The sequence below is a fragment of the Protopterus annectens genome, chromosome 4.part0 (assembly GCF_019279795.1).
Source record: "Protopterus annectens isolate FY-2018-M chromosome 4.part0, PAN1.0, whole genome shotgun sequence".
Lineage (NCBI taxonomy): Eukaryota > Metazoa > Chordata > Ceratodontiformes > Protopteridae > Protopterus > Protopterus annectens.
The window spans coordinates 1,327,851,762-1,327,877,685 of NC_056733.1; positions in this window are offsets into that span (position 1 = coordinate 1,327,851,762).

Consider the following 25,924-nt stretch of genomic DNA (forward strand, 5'->3'; position numbering starts at 1 on the left):
AATTTGTGTGCCTAGCTAAGACTATCTGTAAAAATGAGTTGTCAACTATAAGAATAAGAATTTTAAGCATAACTCATTAGCACATATTTTGGATAAAGCTTAATAATTTGCTATAAAAGTAATAATCATTAAGAATATATAACTATTCTTGTTATTGACTTTTGTAAATAGTCATCATTTATCTTGTTATATACTGTTTTAAATGTTGATGGACTTCTTAAAACCAAGTAAAGAACTTTAAAAAAACTTCTCTTGTAAGGGTTTCAGAGTCTAAAACTGCAATGTGTCTCATTACTTTCGAATTTTGCTTTTTTTTTTTTTTTCAAAACAGGTTTATTGTTTTAACATATAAGAGAAATATCATAACAATTTTATACAAGTAATTAAAAATAGGTATTATTATAATATTCAACAAAACAACTAAAGTATTTACAAAGACATCCACTACAATCAGATCAATTAATTAAACTAAAATACCATGCTATTGAAATTAAAATTTTTTTAACAAATTTTGTAAATTATCCCATACAATAAAATAAGATGTTTTTCTATTTGTTCTAGTCCTAATTGTGTTTATTTCCATATGACACACTATATTCATAACATTTTTAAATTCATTGAACGAAGGAGGTGTATCTGAAATCCAATTTCTAGTTATTATTTTCCTAGCCACTGCTAGAATAGACCATAACAAGGGAAGCTTAACCTTTTTAACACTTTGAGGTACAGGTGTGTTGAATAATATAAAAGATTTAGAAATAATGAAATTATCTGTAAAAAGAGCCTGCAAAAATTCATTAATTGACTTCCAGTATTCTTTCAATTTTATACAGTCATAAAACATATGAGCCCAGTCAGCATTAATTTCTACATTACATCTCTTACATAGATTATCTTTATTATTTATTTTATTCATCATCAAAGGTGTATAAAAAGATCTATGTAAAAATTTCCATGTATAAAGTCTCCAGACAATGGAAGACGTAGTTCTATAAGCAGATTCCAATATATATTGTTTATCTTGTTGATTTGGTGGGTCCCCATTAATAGAAGTGAAATAATTCCAGTATGAATCTACATTGTAAAAAGTTTCTTGTCTGATAACTTTATGTATGTATGAAAGTTTACCTTTATCAGAAACGTTATGTTGTAAATTTAATATCAAGTAATCAATCAGTGTTGGAATAGATTCTTTAACAGTTATAGACATTAAATCTATTTTATTAATGAGATGTTGTCTAAAGGTCTGAACCTCTAACCAGCAAGTTTCTCTTAGATCAAATTCTTGTTTTAAGAAATCTAGATTTTTAACTTTATTATCAGATATCAACTGATACCAGTACTTTAGATCATTATCTATAGCTAAATGAGTTCCTTCAGAAGTAGATGACAAAAGCATACCCTGAGTATACATTATAGGAAATACAATAAAATTCCATTCCCTATACTTAGGGTGCATGAATATAAAGTTACGATAACTAATAATAATATTTAATGGGTAACAAACCATATGTTTAGGTGTAATAGGTGAAGTACAAAATTCCTTTAGTAACCATAACATGGAGTTATTTACAATCATATTTTTATGTGTTAAGGAGATTTTCATGAAGTGTATACTAATTAGCTCCCAATAATCTTTCCATTTTGTGACATATGACTGATCTATTAATAAAGTAATAACTTTTACAATAGAAGAGATAGTATATAAATTAAAGTCTGGAAAAGAAATACCCCTTGAGACCAGCTATTAGTATGTTTCTTTAATGCAATCCTAGGTCTATTAGGTGCCCATAAGAAATTTAACATTAGTGTGTTCAGTTTCTTGATAATTATTTTGTAGGTGGAAGTATTATTGATTGTATTAAGTATAAAATCTTGGGGAATATTATCATTTTAATAATTGTAAGTCTCTCCTCCATAGTAAAAACATATTATTCCAGGTATTAAAAAGATTTTGTATATTAAGAAAACAGGTATTATAATTATTATATATAATAGATTTAATATCTTTAGATAGTATTATACCTAAATAAGTTATCTGACCTGAATTGGGTACATATTTAGTAAAATCACTAATGAGAATATTTTTTCGTGTATATATAGGTAGTATTTTAGTTTTTCTTCATTGAATATTAAACCAGAAATACTTTTAAAATTCATCATGTTATCAAATAGAGACTGTATAGAAGAATTAGATCCTGCTGATGTAATTAGAACATCATCTGCAAAAGTTGAATTTTGGATGTTGTATTTTCATCTATTTCAAAACCCTCTATGTCAGTACTGTTTCTGATCAAATTAGCCCAAGGCTCCATTACTAAAGTGAATAATAGTGGAGAAAGTGGACATCCTTGTTTTGTACCTTTAAGAATGGGTATTTTTTGTGAAACATATGTTCCTACCTTAATATAAGCCAACGTTCTTTTGTATAAATGTTCAATTAGATTTACAAATGCATCCGAGAAGTTTGTGCACTTCATTAAGGTAAACAGATAGTCCCAACTTACTGAATCAAATGCTGAACTTATATCAAGACTAATAAGTGTTAAATCTTTCTTTTCCTATTTGCAAAATCTATTAATGTTAAAGTTCTTCTTATATTATCAAAAGTATTTCTATTTACAATGAAGCCTGTCTGATCTATATCTATAATGCCGGGAATGATTGTCTTCAATCTATCAGCAAAGATATTCATAAACATTTTATAATCAACATTAAGTAATGAGATGGGCCGATATGAAGAACATCTAGTTGGATCTTTATTAGGTTTTAAAATTGGCGAAATAAATGTATATTGCCAAGATGGGGGGTTATTAACTCAGTTTGGGCCAAAATAAAAACCTTATTTATTAATGAATATGTATTTTTAGAAAGGATTTTATATATCTCTGGTATAATACCATCATTACCCGGTGCTTTGTTTGATTTAAGCTTATTTATTTGTGTAATAACTTCTGTATATGAAATACTCTTGTCCAATAGTTTAATCTGTTGTTTATTAAGCTTTTTATTCATATTCGTGGTTATAAACTCCTTTATTTTATCTTTAGGTTCCATGTTAATATTATTATGGTTAATTTTGTGAAAGTGATTTCTAAATTCATCTAGTATTTCTGGTATACTAGAAACATTCTTCTTTTCCTTAGAGAAAAGATTTCTTTGATATGGTTTTGTTTATTCAACCTTTTTGTTTTATTTTTAAGTCTATGTAAGTATTTGGGGCTTATTAAATAAGACAAAAACTTGTATTTCTCTAAAGTTATTTTAACTTTATGAGTTAAAATTTCTTTGTATTTCTCATTTAGTTTGTTTATTTCTTCAATAACTTTCTTGTCCATAATATTTTCTTTATTATTATGTTTATAAGAGTCTAATTTACTTTGAATATCTAACAATTCCTTATCCCAAGATTTCCTTTTATTATTATACCATCTGATACTTTGTCCATATAGATATGATTTTAAGGCATCCCAAACATAAACAATGGAGACTTCAGGAGTGTTATTTATGTCTAAAAATGTTTTACTTCTGAAAGTATATATTCTTTATAGTCTTTTAGTTGAGTTAAGTATGCTGGTATCCTTTTGATCTGAACATTATGAGTATTTTTATCATGAATTCAAAAACAATTGAATTATGATCAGATATAGGACATGAAATGATTTTGGAATTAATTAAATCTGTTACCATCTGGTTAGAAATAAAGACGCTATCTATTTTTGAATAAGTTTTGTATCTGTTAGAAAAAAAGGTGTATGGTAATGATTTTGAATCTATCTGATTATTAATATCATTCAAATGATAAGAATGAGCAAAATCCTTTAAATGTTTTGCATTAGATGTAATTCTTCTCTTTCCTATAGTGGTAGTATCACTTTCATGTAGTATACAATTAAAGTCACCAGCTAAAATAATATCTCCTATAGAAAATGATATGATCTTATCAAGATGATGTTTCACTGTATTAATACCAATTCCAGGTATCCAATATACATTAATTAAAGTGTAAGTCTTCCCATTAATTTGTATTGTAACCATACAAAACATTCCTTTGTCATCCTGATAAGACTTAATGGTTTTAGGAATGGGCATACTTTTATTCCATAAAATAGCCACTCCTCTTTTTTCTGAGTGTGCTCTGAACTAACCAATACTGTATATTTGTTTGTGGCTAGTTTATCAATATCTTTTTTCAAGAGATGGGTTTCTTGTAGGAAGACTAAGTTGGCCTTATGTAAATTAATGTATCTTATTAGGCTTGCCCTTTTACATGGATTATTCAATCCATTAATGTTTAAAGAAATTCCTTTTAAAGATGTCATTTGGCATGTTTAAAACTTAAGAATCTTATGATCAAAATAACAAATAACAAGATAAGTAATGTTACATCTCCTCCTTTAGGTGTACCTTTAAATATAGCTGTATTTATTGAATCTCTTATGGGATTTCGTATAGGATTCAATTTTGTTTGTAGTGACAATGAATGTACAAAATATATTGTGGATGTCAAAACTATATACAAGTAACAATGAACAAGTGAAAATAATGTAAGGATTAAACCTTGCATCCAGCCTGGAGTTGTAAACTCCAACTTAGAGTAGTATTTACCACTCAAGTTAACCCCTACCCTAAGCAGCAGTACGTCAGCTACCACCTTATCAATTTAATACTAGTTATATTTAACTGAAGTTAACAGTTTTCAATTCAATTATCTAGCAAGACAAGACTACACATTTGGTAAAACAGCATCATATAAACTAAAATAAACCTTTTTTTTTTTTTTTTTTTTTTTTTTTTTAAAACTGTTCATACTACTATATACATCCGTGTAATATAAAACACTTGTATTCAAATAGCATTCAAATAATCTTGATGTTAGAAATCAAGAGGAGAGAAAATAAGTTCTAACATTCATTTAAATCAAAAACTTTGGGTAATATGATTCAGACATTACATATATTAGGATGCATCTATTTTCTGTCATGTAAATACAGTTAACAGCTTCCAAAAAAAACCTTGAATTGCTTGTATATGAGCATTTACTCAAACTCATTATTGCCAATAGAATGAAATATTGTATTCATAGAAATTGTTATAAATCATACTTCATAGTTAAGCAGATTCTCAGAAACATTTATATACATATCTACATACAGACACATACACACACACACACACACACACACACACACATATATATATATATATATATACATACATACACACATACACACACATATACACATATACATATATATATATATACATATACACATGCATACACACACACATACACACACACACACACACACACACACACACACACACACACACATACACACACACACACACACACACACACACACACACACACACACACACACACACACACACACACACACACAAACACACAAACACACACACACATACACACACACACACATACATATATATATATATATATATATATCTGATCTCACTGAGTTGTATCTTTACTGAGCACCATCTTACATTGCTATCCCTTCAATAAATCTGTCTGCTTTATACAAAATAATGCACAGCAAACACATTTTAGTAACCAGATTTTACAAACATGCTATACTACTGCTTTAAAATATATCACATGACAATTTCTTCCAGTATAGAGTTATAAAATTATTTATGCTTGTCAATCAGATTAATTAAATGAGTTATAGTAATGTATATGTTTGGGACATAGGTTTTTAACACATATTATTAATCTGCTATTCCTGTATCTGTGATGTGTCAGTGTGATATCTAGGTCAAAGGTGAGACTAGCTGCTTTCAGCTTCTCTGTGAGAATTCTGAGAGTTGAAGCTTTTGAAGTAGCTCATGGACACTGTGCATGAGACAGCCCACATCCCAGATTGTCTCTCTTAACATTTTGGTGGGAAACTTATTAAAAACTAGTGACAAACATTCATTTAGCAGTGTAAATGCATCTAAACATGACAAAACCTTCACAATGCATTCTACAGGTTATTACAGACTCTAAGTAAGTGAAATCAAGCCCAAAATTATTAATAAGTAACAAAACTCAACATTTTTGTCCCAACTCAACTCCTATGTGAATCTTATTATTTACTGTGTCTATATGATCAAAAGTATTTCTATATATTAATAAAGAAAAGAAAAAGAGAGTAGAAAGTAAAAGGGTGTAAGGCAAAAATAAAAAAAAAAATGTAAGAGAAAGCTATAAGAAGTATATACAATAGAATATTACTTACTGTTTATATTAATAGAGTTAAAAATAAAACATATTATTTACTATTATTTAGTTCTAATTATTATTAGTTAAAGCATGACAGATTATTTACAAACAAGCATAAGCAGTGTAATCAAGAAAGTATAACTAGGTAGTGTCATTTCTGTATCTGTGATGTGTCAGTGTGATATCTAGGTCAAAGGTGAGACTAGCTGCTTTCAGCTTCTCTGTGAGAATGCTGAGAGTTGAAGCTTTTGAAGTAGCTCATGGACACTGTGCATGAGACAGCCCACATCCCAGATTGTCTCTCTTAACATTTTGGCGGGAAACTTATTAAAAACTAGTGACAAACATTCATTTAGCAGTGTAAATGCATCTAAACATGACAAAACCTTCACAATGCATTCTACAGGTTATTACAGACTCTATGTAAGTGAAATCAAGCCCAAAATTATTAATAAGTAACAAAACTCAACATTTTTGTCCCAACTCAACTCCTATGCAAATCTTATTATTTACTGTGTCTATATGATCAAAAGCATTTCTATATATTAATAAAAGAAAAGAAAAGAGAGTAGAAAGTAAACGGGTGTAAGGCAGAAATAAAAAAAAATGTAAGAGAAAGCTATAAGAATTATATACAATAGAATGTTACTTACTGTTTATATTAATAGAGTTAAAAATAAAACATATTATTTACTATTATTTAGTTCTAATTATTATTAGTTAAAGCATGACAGATTATTTACAAACAAGCATAAGCAGTGTAATCAAGAAAGTATAATTAGGAATAGCATTTGAAGAACATATAAACTTTTAAGGGGAAAAAAAAATTATCAAATTACTGACCTTATTTTTCCTCTTCAGAAAGATAAACAAGTTAAATCACAGCTTGCCATTAAATCTCCAGATATTTTGACTAGTTATGAAACAAAACATTTCTTTGCACACAGAGAATAACTTTGATTAAATCTTTTTCAAAATATTTGTTGCTTCTTGGAAATGCAGGAACTATATTTAAAAAGATTAATAATAAAATAAAATGATGAGAGAGAAAAAAAAAACATAGTACAAATCATTTGTTTTTTAGTCTCTTCTTCTTCTCTGAAGTCTTCCACGAAGTTTCAGTTGCCAGTCTCTTTAACGAAGGACTAGCCCATTCCATTTATTCTATTTTTTCCAAAATCTTATTTTTTTTGATAAACAGTAAAGCAGAGTCTAAGTCATTGAAAATTTTAGGACCATCAGGAAGGAAGATTTTAAGCTTGGCAGGAAGCAGAAGGTATGTTTTAAACTGTGCTTTTTTAAGCTCCCTTATTAGTGGCAGAAAAACTTTTCTTTTAGCTAATACCATGGAAGAATAATCATTGTCAAAACGCAGTTGTTTCATTAATCTTAACAGGAGCTTTAGCCCAAGCAGATTTAAGAACCATCTCTTTATCAAAAGATGATAGAAATCTAACTATAACTGATCTAGGATAGTTTTTGTTAGAGTTAGTATTAGCTATAGATCTATGTGCTCTTTCGATACCAAAAGAGAGTGCTTCTGGTAAATCTAAAGTTTTAGGGAGCCATGTTGTTAAAAAGAAGTAATATTGTTACCTTCAATATTTTCTGGCAGTCCAAAAATCCTAATGTTATTGCGCCTAGATCTATTTTCCAGGTCATCCAGCTTTGTTTGTAAATGTGTATTTTGTTTCAGCAGAAACTCAATGTTGATTTCCCCTTCTTGTATTCTATTTTCCATGCCATTCACAGCTTCTTCTAAGCCTGTCATCTGGATCTTCTGTTGTTGCAGGTCCATATGTAACAAGTCTATTTGTTTTGTAGTTTTTTCTATGAAAGTGTCTATTTTAGTATCCATTTTATCCATCTTAGCAGTAAGTTGCTGGACAATAATTATCAGAGACTGAAGTTCTTTCTTGATGCTGGAGTCTTGAGAATTTGTCTTACTGGAACTCATTTCAGACTGATAAACTGACAGGAAAATTTCCAAAGTAATTTCTGACAGGAATATTATTAAGATTTCCTTTCTTTTTTAGATATAGTTCAAGAACTATATAAAACAAACGTATTTAGAAAGAAAATTACTTCAAAAATTAATTTTTTAAGTAATTAATTCCTGTCAATGTAATGAAATTGGTGGAGCTGAAGAAATCCGCTGCTATCCTGTGTTCATCCTTGGCCACCTCGAATTTTGCTTTTTAATGATTTTCCAGTACAAATGTATAGTGCTAAACTGAGGGCATGGAGTGACCATCACTACCTTTGAGTGTTATGGCTGTGTGAATCTTTGATGCCTGAGGCCTACTAGTTAATAATGGACATATATTATAAGTCAAATAAGTCTATGCTGTCACATGTTAAGGTCATTTCTGTACAAATCTTCTGCCTTTTACTTGCTTGCCCTACCAAATAACAAAATGCAAGAATATGGCAGTCATTCATACTATTACACATTATTACGCAATAATAATTACCAAAAAAAGTTCTAAGCTTGTTTCCCACCTTTCCTGTAATTAGTCTCATCCAGATACAGATTTGCTGTATCCAGGACTGTTTTGTAAGTTCCCCAGACCTTTCTGTGTTGGAGGGAAGCCTTCTAGCTTATCAGTGGAAGTGGTAGGCACTAGGTAGCCTATCTACCACAAGAGGAGTTTTTTCTGGCCTGGAAAATGTAGTTTATTGGTTATTTGAGCAGTTTTTCCATCCCTTTCAACTTTCTGGTTTAAAAGCCCGTATTTGGGTGGGTTTGCACACTGTGCAGCAGTGCTCGGCTGAGATAAACTATTACAGGTGCCAGAAAGTCTGCTGTTCAATTTTTCCCTTAGAACGTGCTTGTTCTTTACTTCTTGCACTTCAATTAGCTTAATCTACTAGCACTTTAACAGGCTTTAGTAGCATTTATTGTAGCACGCTTAGGTGCCATCAACACTAGCTGCTCCTATGCAGTAACAGCTCTGGGTATGATTGTAGGGCAATTTCCTGTGCTTTCTCCTGTTAGCATGGTGCACTTGGGCATTCTGAGACAGTGTAGCAACTGTCTCATGTACACAGACAACCCTCTCCTTTTACTTCCCAACACTCATACATGGGAGAGATGCACTTATATCACTACATTGGAAGCAGTGTTCTCTCCAGCCAAGACTAGACTAGCTGGTCAAGAGGAGAACATCAGTACTTGCAACTCACTGCATGGGATACACAGCCCTCCAAAACACTAACCATCACAACTCACACATAGAAACACAAAGCATACATCCACCTTTGTGGAGGCTCTCAATAAAAATTTACCCAAATAACAGACCCGCCCAAGAAAGAAATGCATTCAACCACCACAACACAGAACCAACCTCAGAACACATAGCTCACTACCATAGTGTGCCCCTCAACCTAAGCCCTTAAGGCAAAACACTTTGCCCAATCTACTAATCATAGGAGACTCAATTGTGAGGCACACAGATGTCCCACACACTAGGTTGAGCAAGGAGAAGGTGACAGTCAGTTGTTTATCAGGTGCCAGGATCTGGCACATAACACATGCACTCAAGTCACTCCACAACAAGTACAAATATCACTCAGTCATTGTCCATGTGGGTGTAAATGACCTGATGTTGACATCTGTGCTGTTATGGAGACCTGGTTTAAAGAGGCAGAAAGCACCCCTGTACTCCCAGGCTACAACTCATTCCATACCTTTTGGCCCCAAAATACATCCAGAAGCTCCAAAGGCAGTGATGTCTCCATATTCATAAATGATACTCACGCCTCCAGACTGGTAGCTCAGCATAATGCATCTGAAATACTTCAGATACTGTTAACAGACGGTGATATGTGATACAAGTCATAGCCTGCTACAGAAGTCACTCCAACTTCCTAAGCACCCTGGAATCTATCAAGGTCCAGCACAATACTCTCATACTGGGTGACTTCAACTACCCTTACATCTACTGGGAAAACTATTATAGCACCAATACACTGGCCGAATGCTTCCAGGAATTTATCAGTTTCAATGCCCTGGACCAGCTCATTCTGACATTAACTAGAGGAAGCAACATCCTTGACCTGGTTATCACCAACATGGGAGACCATTGCTCCACACCTATAGTCAACTCCTCCCTGGTTAAATCTGACCATAAACTAATCACCATGGAAAGCTTCATCACACACCCACCCCACCTTCATTAAGGTGATCACCCTGAAAAACTTCTCCAGAGCTGACATTGGGCTCCTAAAACAGAGGTGGCTAATTCTCAGCACCCACGCCAATGGACAATAGCTGCATAACTGCTGAATCATACAACAATGCACTGTACAAGCATGTACACAAATGCATGGATCTCGCCATACCAAATAGATCTAAGACACTCTCCTTCAAAAAAAGGAAGCCAATCTGGTGGTCCCTGGTCATCAATAAACTCTACGACAGAAGGAAGAAACTGCTTCAGAAAAAATGAAGTCACAAGACTGGAAAAACTCCCTTACCAGACTCAACAAACATTTGAGATCCCTTATTAAATGCACTAAAGCCAGCTATGAAGGCAGAATTGCAGCTGACACCAAAAACAACCACAAAGCCTTCTATAGCTATATTAATAACCTCCAAGGCAATATACAGATTTGCTATGAGTTATTGCACAATGGTATCTCCTATACCAAGCCACAGATATAGCCAACATACTGGCCAACAGATTCAGTGCCAACTTTACCCCTCTCTCCCCTCCAATAGCCCTATCACAATACCAGAAGAAAGCCTATTACCCACCATTTCTGCAGCACAGGTAAAAGTTGCATTGTCCAAGGACAAGATTACAGCATCCATGGGACCTGATAATATCCCTGGCTGCATCCTACATGAACAAAAAAATGAACTGGCACCACACCTATGTGCCCTGTTGAATCACAACCTTACCTCAGGCTTTGTCCCTAATGAATGGTGCACTGTTACAGTCATCCCTCTACACAAATGGGGAACAACTACAGACCCTGTGTGCTACCACCCCATTAGCCTGACAAGTCTCATATGCAAACCTATGGAGTGTATCATCATGGATCTGCTCAACAAAGATGTAGGCAATCTCTAAACTCTTGGCCCCACACTGTTTGTCTTTGTTAATGGGAAATTTTGCCTGTTGAACCTGGTTGACTTCTTTGAGGCTGTCATCAAGGCTGTGGATGAGGGTAAGGCAGTGCATACAGCCTACCTCGACCTGGCCAAGGTCTTTGATACCATTTCCCACTCAGGTATCATTGATAAACTCAGCAAATTAGGCATCAATCCTTAAATCACTAGGTAAGGTTGCAAATTGACTCACAGACAGGATCCACAGAGTGAAAGTTGTGGACTCCAAGTCAGACTGTCGACTAGTCAAGATTGGAGTCCCACAGGGCTTGGTCCTGGGCCCTCTCCTGTTTGGCATCTACTTCTTAGAAGTCCAGTCCAACACAGAGGGACTCTGGCTGACCACGTTTGCTGAATGACTGCAAGCTAGGAGTCATTACCAACTCCCCAAGTGATGCAGACCTCCTACAAAAGGGCCTCTCTGAGACCAATGACTGGTGTCAGAACCATTGCCTTAAGTTTAATGCCAAAAATTGCGTTATCATTACCTTCGGAAAAAAATCAGTTCCCACAAATTACCATGTTGACAGGAGCCCACTAAACACTGAAGGGTCCATACCTCATCTGGGCACACAGGTTGACAGCCACCTCACGTTTGATCACCATGTTGCCACTTTGGTCAGAAAGTCCTTCTACGTGGCACATCTTATAACCAAAGGGTTCGCATCCAAAAAGAAAGAGGTCATCCCTCTCTACTCATCCCTCAGTAGACCAAACTTCTTCTTCTTCTTTCGGCTGCTCCCATCAGGGGTCACCACAGCAGATCAACTATTTCTATTTCTACCTGTCCTCTGCATCTTGCTCTTTCACACCAACTACCTGCATGTCCTTTCTCACGACATCCATAAACCTTATCTTAGGCCTTCCTCTTTTCTTGTTACCTGGCAACTTCATCTTTAGCATCTTTTTTTCCCAATATACTCTGCATCCCTCCTCAGCACATGACCAAACCAACGTAATCTTGCCTGTCTGGCTTTGTCTCCAAACCTTCCAACCTGGGCTGTCCCTCTAACATACTTATTCCTAATCTTGTCTATCCTCGTCACGCCCAGTGCAAATCTTAACATTTTCAACTCTGCCACATCAAGCTCTGACTCCTGCCTTTTTGTCAATGCCACTGTCTCAAACCCATATAACATAGCTGGTCTCACTACCCTCTTGTAGAACTTCCCTTTCACTCTTACTGGTACTCGTCTGTCACAAATCACTCCTGACACTCTTCTCCACCCACTCCATCCTGCCTGTACTCTCATCTTCACCTCTCTTCCACACTCACCATTACTCTGTACTGTTGTATTTAAACTCATCCACCTTTGCCACCTCTACTCCCTGCATCCTCACCATTCCTCTATCCTCCCTCTCATTCATACACATATATTCTGTCTTAGTCCTGCTGACCTTCATTCCTCTTCTCTCTAAGGCATATCTCCACCTGTCAAGGGTCTCCTCCACCTGTTCCCTACTCTCACTACAGATCACAATGTCATCTGCAAACATCATAGCCCACGGGGACTCCTGTCTGATCTCATCTGTCAGCCTGTCCATCACCATTACAAATAAGAAAGGGCTCAGAGCTGAACCTTGATGTAATCCCACCTCCACCTTAAACGCATCTGTCACTCCCACCGCAGACCTCACCGCTGTCACACTACCATCGTACATATCCTGTACCACTTGTACATACTTCTCTGACACTCCCAACTTCCTCATACAATACCACAACTCCTCTCTAGGCACCCTGTCATATGCTTTCTCTAACTCCACAAGGACACAATGCAACTCCTTCTGACATTCTCTGTACTTCTCCATCAACACTTTCAAAGCAAACATCACATCACATCTGTAGTGCTCTTTCCTGGCATGAAACCATACTGCTGATCACTAATCATCACCTCCCTTCTTAGCCTAGCTTCCACTACTCTTTCCCATAACTTCATGCTGTGACTGATCAGTTTAATCCCTCTGTACTTACTACAGCTCTGCACATCACCCTTATTCTTAAAAATCGGTGCCAAAACACTTTTTCTCTATTCCTCAGGCATCCTCTCACTTTCCAAGATTTCATTAAACAATCTAGTTAAAAACTCCACTGCCATTTCACCTAAACACCTCCATGCTTCCACAGGTATGTCATCTGGACCAACAGCCTTTCCATTCTTCATCCTCTTCATAGCTATCCTTACTTCCTCCTTGCTAATCCACTGCACTTCATGATTCACTATCTCATTAGACCAATCATCAACTATAATGCCCCGATTGGCATGTACCTGACCAAACATCTACAATAGCTGGAGAGGCCACAAAAGTACCTCACAAAAAGGATCCTAGGCCTTAAATATATGCCCTACGTGGACAGACTCAAGAAACTTCAGCTGTTCTCAGTCTCTTATCATCTACTCAGAGATGATCTCTGCTTGACTTACAAAGCCATGTCCTACTCAGCCCTACTTGTAATGCTACACCTAAAGAAATCCCAATCTCCCCATGCCAAATGTTCCAGAGACCACAGCCTCACTACCACAATCAACCAGAACATGCTGGAGGGACAGGTTCATCTCACAAAGACTGCCCATACTTTGGAATAAGCTTCCCATTCATGTCAAGCAGAGCACCTCACTGATCCTCTTCAAGAGAAATCTCAATGAAGGGATGGATAACAGAAAGTTCATTACAAGGATCACTCCAGTTGCCTGACTGGATAGAGGTGCTGTGAACTAACATTGGGTGGCACGGTGTCAGGGAAAATGTTTTGGGCTAGGCTTGTAAAGGCTCCAGGGACATTAGCCTAGTACACACCAATGAACCTATGAACAATACACTCCAGGTTCAACACTTAACCTTGTAAATCCAGCAGCTGCAACAGTCTTAGTTCAGAGGTGACTGTATCTTATGCAAGCAGTACACAGCCAGTATATGGGGAGTTAAAGGTTGTGAGAGTTGCCTGGCATCAATGCTACTATATGTATGTGTGTAGGAGGAAGGTATTAGGCCCTTAGTGGGTGAATGAGTGTGCTAAGCATTGTCTATTAGCCAATGTGAGGGCATATTGAATGTGCCTATGTCTGCCTACAGCCACAGAAGCTGCTGCTCCCCCTAGATTCCTCATCTGTGTGTGGCTGTGGTGACCTTGGAATTGGGGTTGGGATGTATGCTCCTTCCCCTTGTTGCTCCTGCTGAAGCTGTTTTCTTAGGATGATGGTGTTTAGCATGTCACATACTGTGAATATTTCAGTACATGCCTGTGGATCATACTGCAGCGATTCCCACAGATGGGTCTAGGCACATGAACCATGACTTCAGCAGCCCAAACACATGCTCTATGATATTTCTGGTTTGAGCATGCACCTCATTATGATGTGCTTCAGCATGTGTGTGTGCATTTCTGATGGGTGTCATCAGGCATGGTTCCAGTGCATAACCTTCATACCCCAGTAAATGACCCTGTGGGATATCTGATACAGTTGGGAGGTGTGCCAGATATGTGGATTGTGGTAACTGCCAGGGTTGCCAGAACACACATTCAAGATGATTCCCTTGGCATTACACACAACTTGGCAATTAATAGAGTGGAAGCCCTTTCTATTAATATAGAGCCTTCCATGTTCCCCGTATGGTGCCTTAAGCTCTACATCTGTACGATCTATGGCACCCAGTACTTCAGAGTAGTGTGCTACAGGGTAGAACACCTGCATATTTCTGGCCCTATCCTCATGACTATGGGGAAAATATATGTGGTCACTAGAATGTTGGAGCACAGCATTCAAGAATTGATGGAGGATCCTTGATGCTCATGCCTGTGATACCCCCAGCATGTCCCCTGTTGGTCTCTGAAAGGTACACATTCCTTTGTCTCCACTGGGATGGGCTCCCCTCAGTTTGCCTCAGCTCTGAGTTGAGGATGACAGATGTTGCACAGTTTCTGTAGTGTGTCTCGATCCATCCTGCAGCCCTCTATAATTTCCACATCATGTAGGTTGTGATAAGTTACCTAGGGTCTGAAAACTTTTCTTCTCCTTGGTCTTGTTCTATTAACAGCAACAGCAGCAGCATAGACTTCAGTCAGTTGCAGATACACATGAATTAAAGCAAGAACAGCACTTAACATTGTTTCTATGTAGGCTCCTTTATGTGGCTGCATACCAGTAGGTTTTGGAATTCACAGGAAAAACTAGCACCAGTGGCTGCTCATGCTATTGGACTGCAGGACTGCAGCCCCCTTCCCACAGCTGTACAAAAAGAAAACCAAAATTACAAAAAAATCCCAGAACTCACACATGCGTGTGTGGAAACTCGAATCCGGACTGCTGTTTAACCAGTCCAGATTCAGAAGAAGGCAACAGTCTACAGATGCCCCAGAAGTCTATGCAGTTACAACCACATAAACTGGAATCGGACTGCAAGGTCTGCAGTCTGTGCATGCTCAGAACTCACATAGAGGCAGCGCATGCATGTGTGCTTGGAATTCCGCCAAGAAATAGAGCTGCTGCTTTGAACAGAGCTTGGGGAACTGCTTATAGAGGAAACTGGACTACTGGCTTGGCTTGGGAGCCCATGGACTTTCACTGCTTATTTGGAGCAATCTCCAGGTACTAACTTTTTCTTGAACTGTGTGTGTGTGTGTGTGTGTGTGTGTGTGTGTGTGTGTGTGTGTGTGTGTGTGTGTGTGTGTGTGTGTGTGTGTGTGTGTGTGATTCAAACCCTCAACCTTGGGTGCAGGTAGCAAGAACCTGAATTCCCCACCCACCCCCACTTGTGAAAAGCATTCATATTTTACCTCATATTTTTGTTCTGCTCTGTTACTAATAAAATCTGTGGTTTTCTGGAGTTTGAATTCACTTGAATTTCAGACTTCATATTCTTCAGAAAGTACATGGTAACACAAAACATTTTATTCTAGCAATTTTCTAAGTTTATAAGATCAATATTTGAAATTTGTCCCTATTTTGGGACTGTATTCCCCTATTATTGGTTTTGTGCAGGTTTTTTTTTTTTGTGCTAAGAGGTTGAGAGCTATGGTGAGAACTGAATTCACTGAATATGTTTCTGGGCTGTATTCTCCCATTATTGGCTTTGTCCTGTAGTTTTGTGCTAAGAGGTTGAGAGCTATGGTGAGAACTGAATTCAGTAAATGATAGCCATTTAAGTTTCAGTCTTCCTGTTTTTCAAGAAACAGATGATTTGGCATAGTGGTATGTTGTTCTGACTGTAGTGCATAGGGTCCTGCGTTCAAGACTTGGCAGTGAAATGCATGGCAGTAGCACAGCATTTTATTCTAGTAACTTTCCAAGGTTATACAAGCAATGTTTAAAATGTGTCCCTGGTTTTTGGGCTTTTGTTCTCCCCAATAAATCTTGGCTTTTTCCGGATTTATTGTGCTCATGTGCTGCAAAGTTGAGAGATACGGTTGAGTGTCTAGTGAATTTTACAAAGAGCTAAGAGTTTCAGGGGAAGAAAAGTTTAGAGCTGCTTATGCTGAATCTGCTTGCATTGTTAATAGTACAACAGGTAGTGTATCTGCTTTTGATGCAGAAAGCTGTGGGTTCTATTCCCACCGTATGTAGATGCATTACTGTACTGAGTTGTACTTTTAAAGGGGGTGAATGCTGCAGTCATGAGAATGTCTTCTTTGGCAAAGATTACCTAGTAACTTTGCCAAGTTTTTTTGCCCTTTAGTTTCCCTTGGGACCTCGCCTGGGTGGATATACACATTCAACTAAGGTCACCTACTCCATCCACATTTTACTTAAGAGACATACTGCTCTGCTGCATCAATCCCTATTTTGGAATTTGGAAAAGTGTATCCCAGAGGACACTGTGAATGTATGTACATCTGTTGCCACTTGTTCTACCATTGTAACTCCTGCTTGATAATATTGTAAGCTATCTCCCTGCCAGGACAGCCAGCAGCCTAAACACTTTTCATTTCTCCCTCTCCATTCTCTCTCCCATCTTTAACTGAGTTCTTTTCCTGCTCCTCCATATTCCATCCTATCTAGTCCCAAGACCTTCCTAGTCGACCCAGTGCATTTCTGCATTTGGCCACTAGAGGGCGCCCCTCCCTACTATACATTACTTGTTCTTCACTCACTTCTTGCTTTCCTCCTTTATTACTTGCATTCCTCACTTTTTCATCCATACTTCTGCCCACTCTACCTATTAATTACAGAAACCTTGATTACCCAGCTACAACTTACTCTCCTGTATCCTATGCTCCACTGATTGACTCTCGATCCTCTCCTGGTTTCTTCCCGCTCCGTTTGCCCTTCAGGCTCACTCCGCTCCCCTACCCTGCCCCCAAATCTCACCCACCCCCAGTACCTCTAGCTATATCCCTCTTGTTTCCACACCCACTTCCTCCCTACACCAATCAACTCTCAACACCATAGACACACCCCCAACAACCTATTATCCAATTTGTAACCACACCTACAGCTAATACATAATAATACATCTCTATTCTAAAACTCTCACTCACTTACCTACCTTAATTACATCCAGCTCCACTCTTACTACTCTTTATTCTACTCAACCTTGGCAAGCTTTTTCTCATCCCCCTGCACAATAAACTTGCAACATATATAAGACAACTATAACACTTAATACGGAGCAACCACTTTTCAACATGCCTCTAAATCCTTCATCCATCTTTATTCTTCTATTACTTTCTCTTAAACTATCATATCTTTATTATCTCACCCAACCTCATACTTCTTACCATTCACAACTTTATCATACAACCAACCATCTGAACTCCCCTCTCTCAAAATTGCACTCTCCTATCTCCCCCCATCTTTACCCAATAACACAGCTCCTCACCTTCTCATTCAAAGTTTTCTCCTCTCAGAAAAACTATATCCCTATAGTAACTAAACACCCCTTGACCATCACAGCAGACCCAAATAATTTTCTTACTCTACTCAATTATCTTTTGAACCCAATCTTTCATCTCATTACCAGTCTTTTATCTGGTGATATCCATCCCAACCCTGGCCCCTCCTCCTCTTCCTCCTCACACAAGCCTATATTCTTTACTTCTATAAACTCACAAAGTATAGTGAATAAAGTCCCAACCCTCCATGCATGGCTCAAGCATAACAAATCTGACATACTATCTATTTCAGAAACTTGGTTAAAGCCCTCTATAAAAGACTCTGAAATAACTCCACCCAGCTATTCAATCATTAGAAAAGACAGGACCCAAAAGAAAGGCGGTGGAGTTGCTCTCCTATATTCCTCTTCCTTACTAGTTACCCCCTATGACAAACCTACCCCTACATTTAATAACGCAGAAATACTCCTCTCTCTCCTACAAGTTAATAAGCACAAATACATATGCCTAGCATCCCTCTACATCCCCCCAGGGGATAATATTTCTACACTTGAAAATATCCTCTCTTGGCTCTCTGACAATATTAGCAATGAAACCATAATCTTAGGAGATGTAAATATTAACTGGGCCTCCATCCAGTCTCCAACCAACCCTCTCAACATCAACCTATATAACTTTTCTCAGCTAATCAACACCATAACCCACCCATCAAAGGACCCTTCCAGTGGCACCATCCTTGACTGGATTCTAGTGTCACACCCCCACTATTTTTCAGATAGCGGTACCCTTCCCGACCCTCTTAGTGATCATCTGCCTACCTTCACTCACCGACTTCCCTGTATCTCCAACCGCACCCACAACTACATCACTACTCGCAATGACAAAAGCTTTAACCCATCAATCTTCATAGATTCCCTAAAAGCAATTAATTGGAACAATCTAAAGACACTGCCCTTAGAAGAAGCAGTTGCTCACTTTAACTCCACATTCTTAGGAATACTTGATTCCCAAGCACCTCTAAGAACAAAAAGAATAAAAACAAATTCAGCCCCCTGGCTAACCAATGCCACACTATCAACCATGCACCTTAGAGACAAAGCCTGGGGACTCTATCTGAGAAATAAGAACCCAGAAGAACATATTGCGTATAAAACCCTTCGAAATAAAGTAAAAAAGCTAATAATCTCTGATAGACAAAAATACTTCTTCACACTCCAAAACAATAATAAAACTAACCCTCAAAGATTCTGGAAAGGGATCTCCACCCTCCTTAACCCCAGCAAACCACACAACTCAACCCCAGACCCAAATATCCCAGACTTGGATTTAGCTACACAGTTCAACTCCTTTTTCATCGACTCTATTAGCAAACTCACCTCCTCCTTCACATGCTCCACCTCGCCATCTAATACACCCCCCTCCCACAAACAACCCTATCTCCAACTGTACTTCACACTGCCTATCTTCCACCTTATCCTCTACTCTAACTGCCCCATCACCTATACCCCCCTTAAACTCTCTCTCTCTCCATCCCTCTCTATTCTCATTAAAACCTATACCCACTTCCACTATAAAGAAACTCCTTCAGAAACTGAAGCCATGTACTAATGCCCCTGACAACATTCCCTCTTACTTCCTAAGTATAGCCGCAGATGCAATTGCCTATCCCATTAGCATTTTAATCAACCGTTCCATCCATGAATGCACTGTGCCCCAACTGTGGAAGCAAGCCTTCATCATCCCCCTGCATAAAGGAGGCAACAATTGTAACGTCAACAACTTTCGTCCTATTGCTATTCTGTCCCCCATTTCTAAACTTCTGGAAAAGTGTATCCACCGTCAACTCTTGCCACATCTCTTAGATAACAACCTGCTAACCCCTACACAACACGGATTCAGGCCAAATCACAGCACTATGACAGCCCTCTTGTCCTTTCTTGAGACTGTTAACACAGCACGTGTTTCCGGCCACATTGTCTCTACCCTACTACTTGACCTCTCCAAGGCCTTTGACACTATCTCACACAAGCTGCTCTTAACCAAACTGTCAAAACTTAATCTCTCTCCCTCTTCCATAAATTGGTTCTCCAGCTATCTATCAAATAGATACCAAGCTGTAATATGGAAAAAGGCCACTTCCCCATTCCTTAGTACCCCCACTGGAGTACCCCAAGGATCTATTCTTGGTCCCCTCCTCTTTAATATATTTATCAACGATTTTCACAAATCCATCCCATTTGCAAACATCATCCAATATGCAGATGATTCTACCATTATCTGCTCTGCCACCTCCTCCTCTCTGCTCCAAAAACTTACTCAGGAAGCTTTTTCAATTATTGAACATTGGATGAAAATAAATCACTTAGCACTCAATGCCTCCAAAACAAAACTTATGGTATTCACCCCCTCCAAATCTACTCCCTTCAATATAAACTCTTTCTCAATTACCAGCCTAAATAACTCACCCCTTGAACTAGTGTCTGAAACTAAGCTACTAGTTGTACAAATTGATAATCGGCTTAGTTACAACTCCCATCTACAACTAAATATTAAAAAAAAACATCAAAAACTAGGTATGCTCTACCGTCAGAACCAATACCTTACAAGCTCCTCCAAAATCACACTCGCTTCCTCTTTTCTCATCCTTCTCTATGGGGCCCCATTACTAACTAATCTTCAGACCTCTCTAAAAAACCAGCTTTCCTCCTGTTATAACAAAATTGCCAAATTTGCCAACAGCCACAGGTCCGCCACCCACCACTGTTCCTCTCTCCAAAAACTAAATTGTCTCAAATTACCAAATCAACTCATATATATACAGCTGACTTTCGCTCACAAGCTCATTCTTAGCCCTTCTCTTTGTCCCTCCCTGTCTTCTGCCTTCAAAATGCACCTACCAAATAGAGTCTTACGGTCCAACAATCAAAACCTACTAGAAGTATATAAACCATCTCATCCCCCAGGCAAACACTTACTATCTTTTAACCTTGCCCGTCTCTGGAACTCACTTCCACCATCCATTCGTACCACCTCTAACCAGTACATGTTCAAAAAATCTCTTCATACATATCTAAGGTCCCAATGGGATTGTTCTTGCTCCCTCCCCTCATAAATCTATGATATCCCATCCTCCTTCACGCTTATGATACTTAACTCTACCTAACAAAGCGTATGTTCCCTCAGAATATCTACTCTGTAATGTAATTTTATGTTTCCTTCTGAACAACTTCTCTGAATGTATATCATATTACTGTTTTCAACTTATTCACCTCGCATTAATCCTCATCAGATTGTATTGTTTTGAATGCTTCTTGAATTTTGAGCTTAAAAGTTTTATCTCCTACTCTGTATAATCATTATTGTAGTTTTTATGTACCTAATTTTGTCTGTATTGGAGTTTTTCTCCCCAGGACTCCATTGAAAACGGGTTATTTTGGCCCAATGGACTATCCTGGTAAACCAACTGCAAATAAATAAATAAATAAACTATCAACCTGTTATCAGTTTGCCATCCATTCCCTATTGCAATATTACTAGCTTATCATTTTTTAATGTAACATGGGCAATTTATTCCTCAAGAGCAACAGGCACTTTACTTGTAGATGAAACAATGAAATATAAAGTTGTTTGCTACCAGCAACCTCTTCATTAGTTACAGATCTCTTTAATGTGGAATTATTTGGATGACTTTTACTTCTACAGAGATTGTGCATATTTACTGATACTGGTGAACTGTAGAAGTCTGAGTAGAATTTTATGATGGAAATGTTCTGAATTGGGCAGTTTTGTCATTATTGGTCCATGCATTTTCTTTCATTGTTTACTGGAAAAATGTTCAAAACAATACATTTAAAATGCCTTCTAACAACTGTACTGTTTTGTACAATGAATATAATTTAATACAATCAGGAAGGTGTATCAAAGAACATATGTATGTTCCATGTGCAAGGGGCCTATGATTTGAAAACAGCCGAAAGTTAATCTTTAGCTGCCACTGGCCAGATATATTTTCTTTGAATGTGGGTTTCAATGCTGTTTCAATGAATGTGAGTTTCAAGGGCAGAGAAGTTTAATGCAAAGTCTATTTTCATTGTAAGACTGCATTGCTTTGTTTAGCAGATGTCTATTAGTGTTTGTGCTGGAAAATGTAAAATAAAACTCTTAAATGAAATCCAAATCATTGTAGAAGTAAAGCAGTATGCACATTACAGTGTTTATGGTAAATGGAGTGAAATAGCAAAGTAATGGGACATTGGAATGGCTGCGGTGGGAGGTCCCATTCGACCATGATTTTGTAAGGGGGTAAGGGCAGCAAACTCAGAAACAGCCCCAGCTAAACTATACCTCTTAACTGTCCAGATTTTCACAGAATGAATAGATTTTTGCTTCTTATTTTTGGTTTGTTCCTCATAAAATGTGTGGTTTCCTGGCAAATCATTTAGGAATGAAGTCACTAAATAATGACAGACATTGCATTTCAGACTTCATACCCTTCAGAAAAATGCATGCTAAAGCAAGACCTGTTATTCTATCAACTGTCTAAGTCTATAAAACAGCAATTTTTAGTACTGTCTGTATGTACTCCGAATATATTTGGCCTTGTCCAGATTTACTCTGTTAAGAGGTTGAGAGGTACGTGCAAATAAATCACTTTATAGAATTAGATATATCCAAACCTCTCAACTGTCCCTGACTTTGGCTCAAAATATTGCTCTCCCCCTATTAATCCCTCTGCAAAATGGCAATTTTGGAAGAAAATGTGGAGGGTTTACAATTAAGAAATAATTGTAATGATCAGAGTTATAGATTACTTTTATTTCAGAAATGCATGCAGATTCTCTTATTTTGTCAGCTGCTCAACTTAACAGTACTAATACTAAAAAAGTGCCCCTTCTTTGATAGGTTCCCAGCTGTATTGTGTGGCTATTTTATATTTTTGCATCATATTTTTGGTCCCTTTTTCATAACATTGTGAATTTCTGGCAAATTAGTGAAACATCATTAAAGATTGAAGTTAGAAAATAATGACAGACATTTGAGTTTCAGATTTCATACCCTTCAGAAAATTCATACTAATGCAAGACCTACTATTCTATTATCTTTCTAAGTTTATAAGAGCAATATTTAAAAATTGTCCTTATCTCTGGGCCTTTGTTCCACTTCTATTTATGGCTTTGTCCAGATTTCTTGCTCTGAAGTTGAGAGGTATGACAAATGTGTCAGGGCCATCACTGTCAGCCGAGACGTTTCAAACTGTGCCATGCCTGTTGCAACCCACACTATCCAAAGCCAAAAGTACAGCTTCCATGGGACCTGATAATATACCTGGCTGCATGCAACAGGAATTACAAGGGGAACTGGCACCTCACCTGAGTGCCCTGTTCAGCCATAACCTCACTTCAGACTTTGTTCCCACCGAATGGCACACCACTGCAGTCATTCCACTCCACAAAGGGGGAGTGAATACTGGCCCAGGAAACTACCACCTCATCAGCCTGCCAAGTCTAATCTGTAAGGCCATGGAGAGCATCATTATGGACCTCATAAATAGGGGTATTGGGAACCTTCAAACCCTAGACCCCTCACAGTTTGGGTTTGTGAAGGGGAAGATTATGTCTGCTCAACCTGATAGACTTCTTTGAATCTGTCACCAGAGTGGTTGATAAAGGCAAGGCAGTCCACACAGCCTACCTAGATCTGGCTAAGGCCTTTGACACTATCCCTCATGCAGGGATCATTGACTGACTCAACAACCTAGGCATTAACCCCTACATAATAAGATGAGTTGCCAACTGGCTCACAGATAGAACACACATGGTGAAACTAGAGGACTCCAAATCCAACTACCAGGCAGTCATAAGTGGAGTCCCACAAAGATCTGTCCTGGGTCCTCTCCTGTTTGGTATATACTTCTCTGAAGATCAGGCTAACACCAAAGGACTCTGGTTGACCAAGTTCACAGAAAACTGCAAACTGGGAGCCATTATTGACTCTCAAGCTGACGTTGACATCCTATAAAAAGGCCTCACAGACACCAATGACTGGTGGCAGAACCATGGTCTTAAGCTCAATGCAAAAAAGTGTATTGTCATCTCCTTTGGAAAAAAACATGGTGACCATGAACTGCCACATTGATGGTAGCCCTTTCAACTCCCAAGGTGTGATAAGAGATCTAGGGACACAAGTAAACAGTAACCTCTCCTTCGCCAACCATGTAGCCACTGTAGTTAGGAAGTCTTTCTATGTGGCACACCTCATTACAAAAGGTTTCTCATCCAGGAAGAAAGAAGTCATAATCCCTCTCTACTCATCCCTCATTAGACCCCTTATAGAGTACAATGCCCCATTTGCCATGTACCTCACTAGACACCTGCAACAACTGGAGAGGCCACAGAAATTTCTCACAAAGAGGATCCTAGGACTCAAACACATGCCCTATGCAGACAGACTCAAAAATCTACAGCTATACTCCATCTCATATCACCTACTTAGCGGCAATCTCTGCTTGGCATACCAAGCCATGTCTAACCCAGTGCTGCTAGACATGCTTCACTTGAAAAAGACTCAATCCCTCCACACCACATGGTCCAAGGAACTCAACTGTATCATCACAATAAACAGAACCTGCTGGAGGGACAGCTTCCTAACCCAGAGACTACCCATACTCTGGAATAAACTCCTCACTCATGTCAAGCAGAGCACTTCACTAGTCCTCTTCAAGAGAAATCTTGATGAGTGGATGGGTAAAAGGAAATTCACCCCGGGGATCATTTCAACAGCCTTGCTCGAGAGGGGCACAAGGAACTAATGTCCGGCAACAGGATGACTGGGTATTTTCTTGGGCTAGGCTTGTGTTGGCTCCAGGGCCATTAGCCTAGTACTCATCTATGAACCTATGAACCTATTAACCCACTCCTCCATATACTTACTCTGGATATTTCCAAGCAAGGCAAGGAGCAGTTATGTAGTGTAAGTGTGCAGAGTATCCCCAATCCAAGGTAGACACAAGTACCACAGTGGTTTTTCATTTGTCCTTGATTTTGCAGAATGTTCCGGTTTTCTGTCATATTTTTATATTGTTGATTTATGCTTCTTATTCAGAAAATGCATGTTGTTGCACTGCCTGTTTCTCTGTGTTTAAGTAGCAATGCTTTAATGACTATCAGGTAAGCTTGTCTGAGATTGTAAGATGCAAGTAAGCTTTAATAAGCATACTGTTAAAGAATTACCAACATTGAAAGCTCTTTTGTTGTTGCCGTGCAGATAATATTTACATAACTAGATAACATATAAGCCTTGGGTATTGAAATGCATATGACAGTATTTGTAATAAAGGACAGGATTACAGTATTTTCAGAAGCTCCCTACATTTGTTGGAGACTTGCAGTGATCTTTGCAGGCTTTACCAGTAAACTAAACAAAATGCCAATCTATCATGTGTGGTCCATAACCTGTGCAGTAATCCTTTAAGCAATTTATCTTGAACTTGTTTCTTGTTTGCTGTTCATTTTTTACTTTGATCATCTTTTCCCCATGAAACAAGTAGATAGTTGTCAGTCAGCAGATCTTTTTTGGATAAGAAACATTTTTACAAGTGGGAGTATCACAGAGAATGCTACTTTCAGCATGTTACTTGGTACTTTTATAAAGCTGAATATAAATTATACTTAGAACTGCAGTGCAAGGAGAAGTGGTTTGAGTTGAGTGATGCTTGTTTTTTTATACTTGACTTTGACTGGCATTCCAG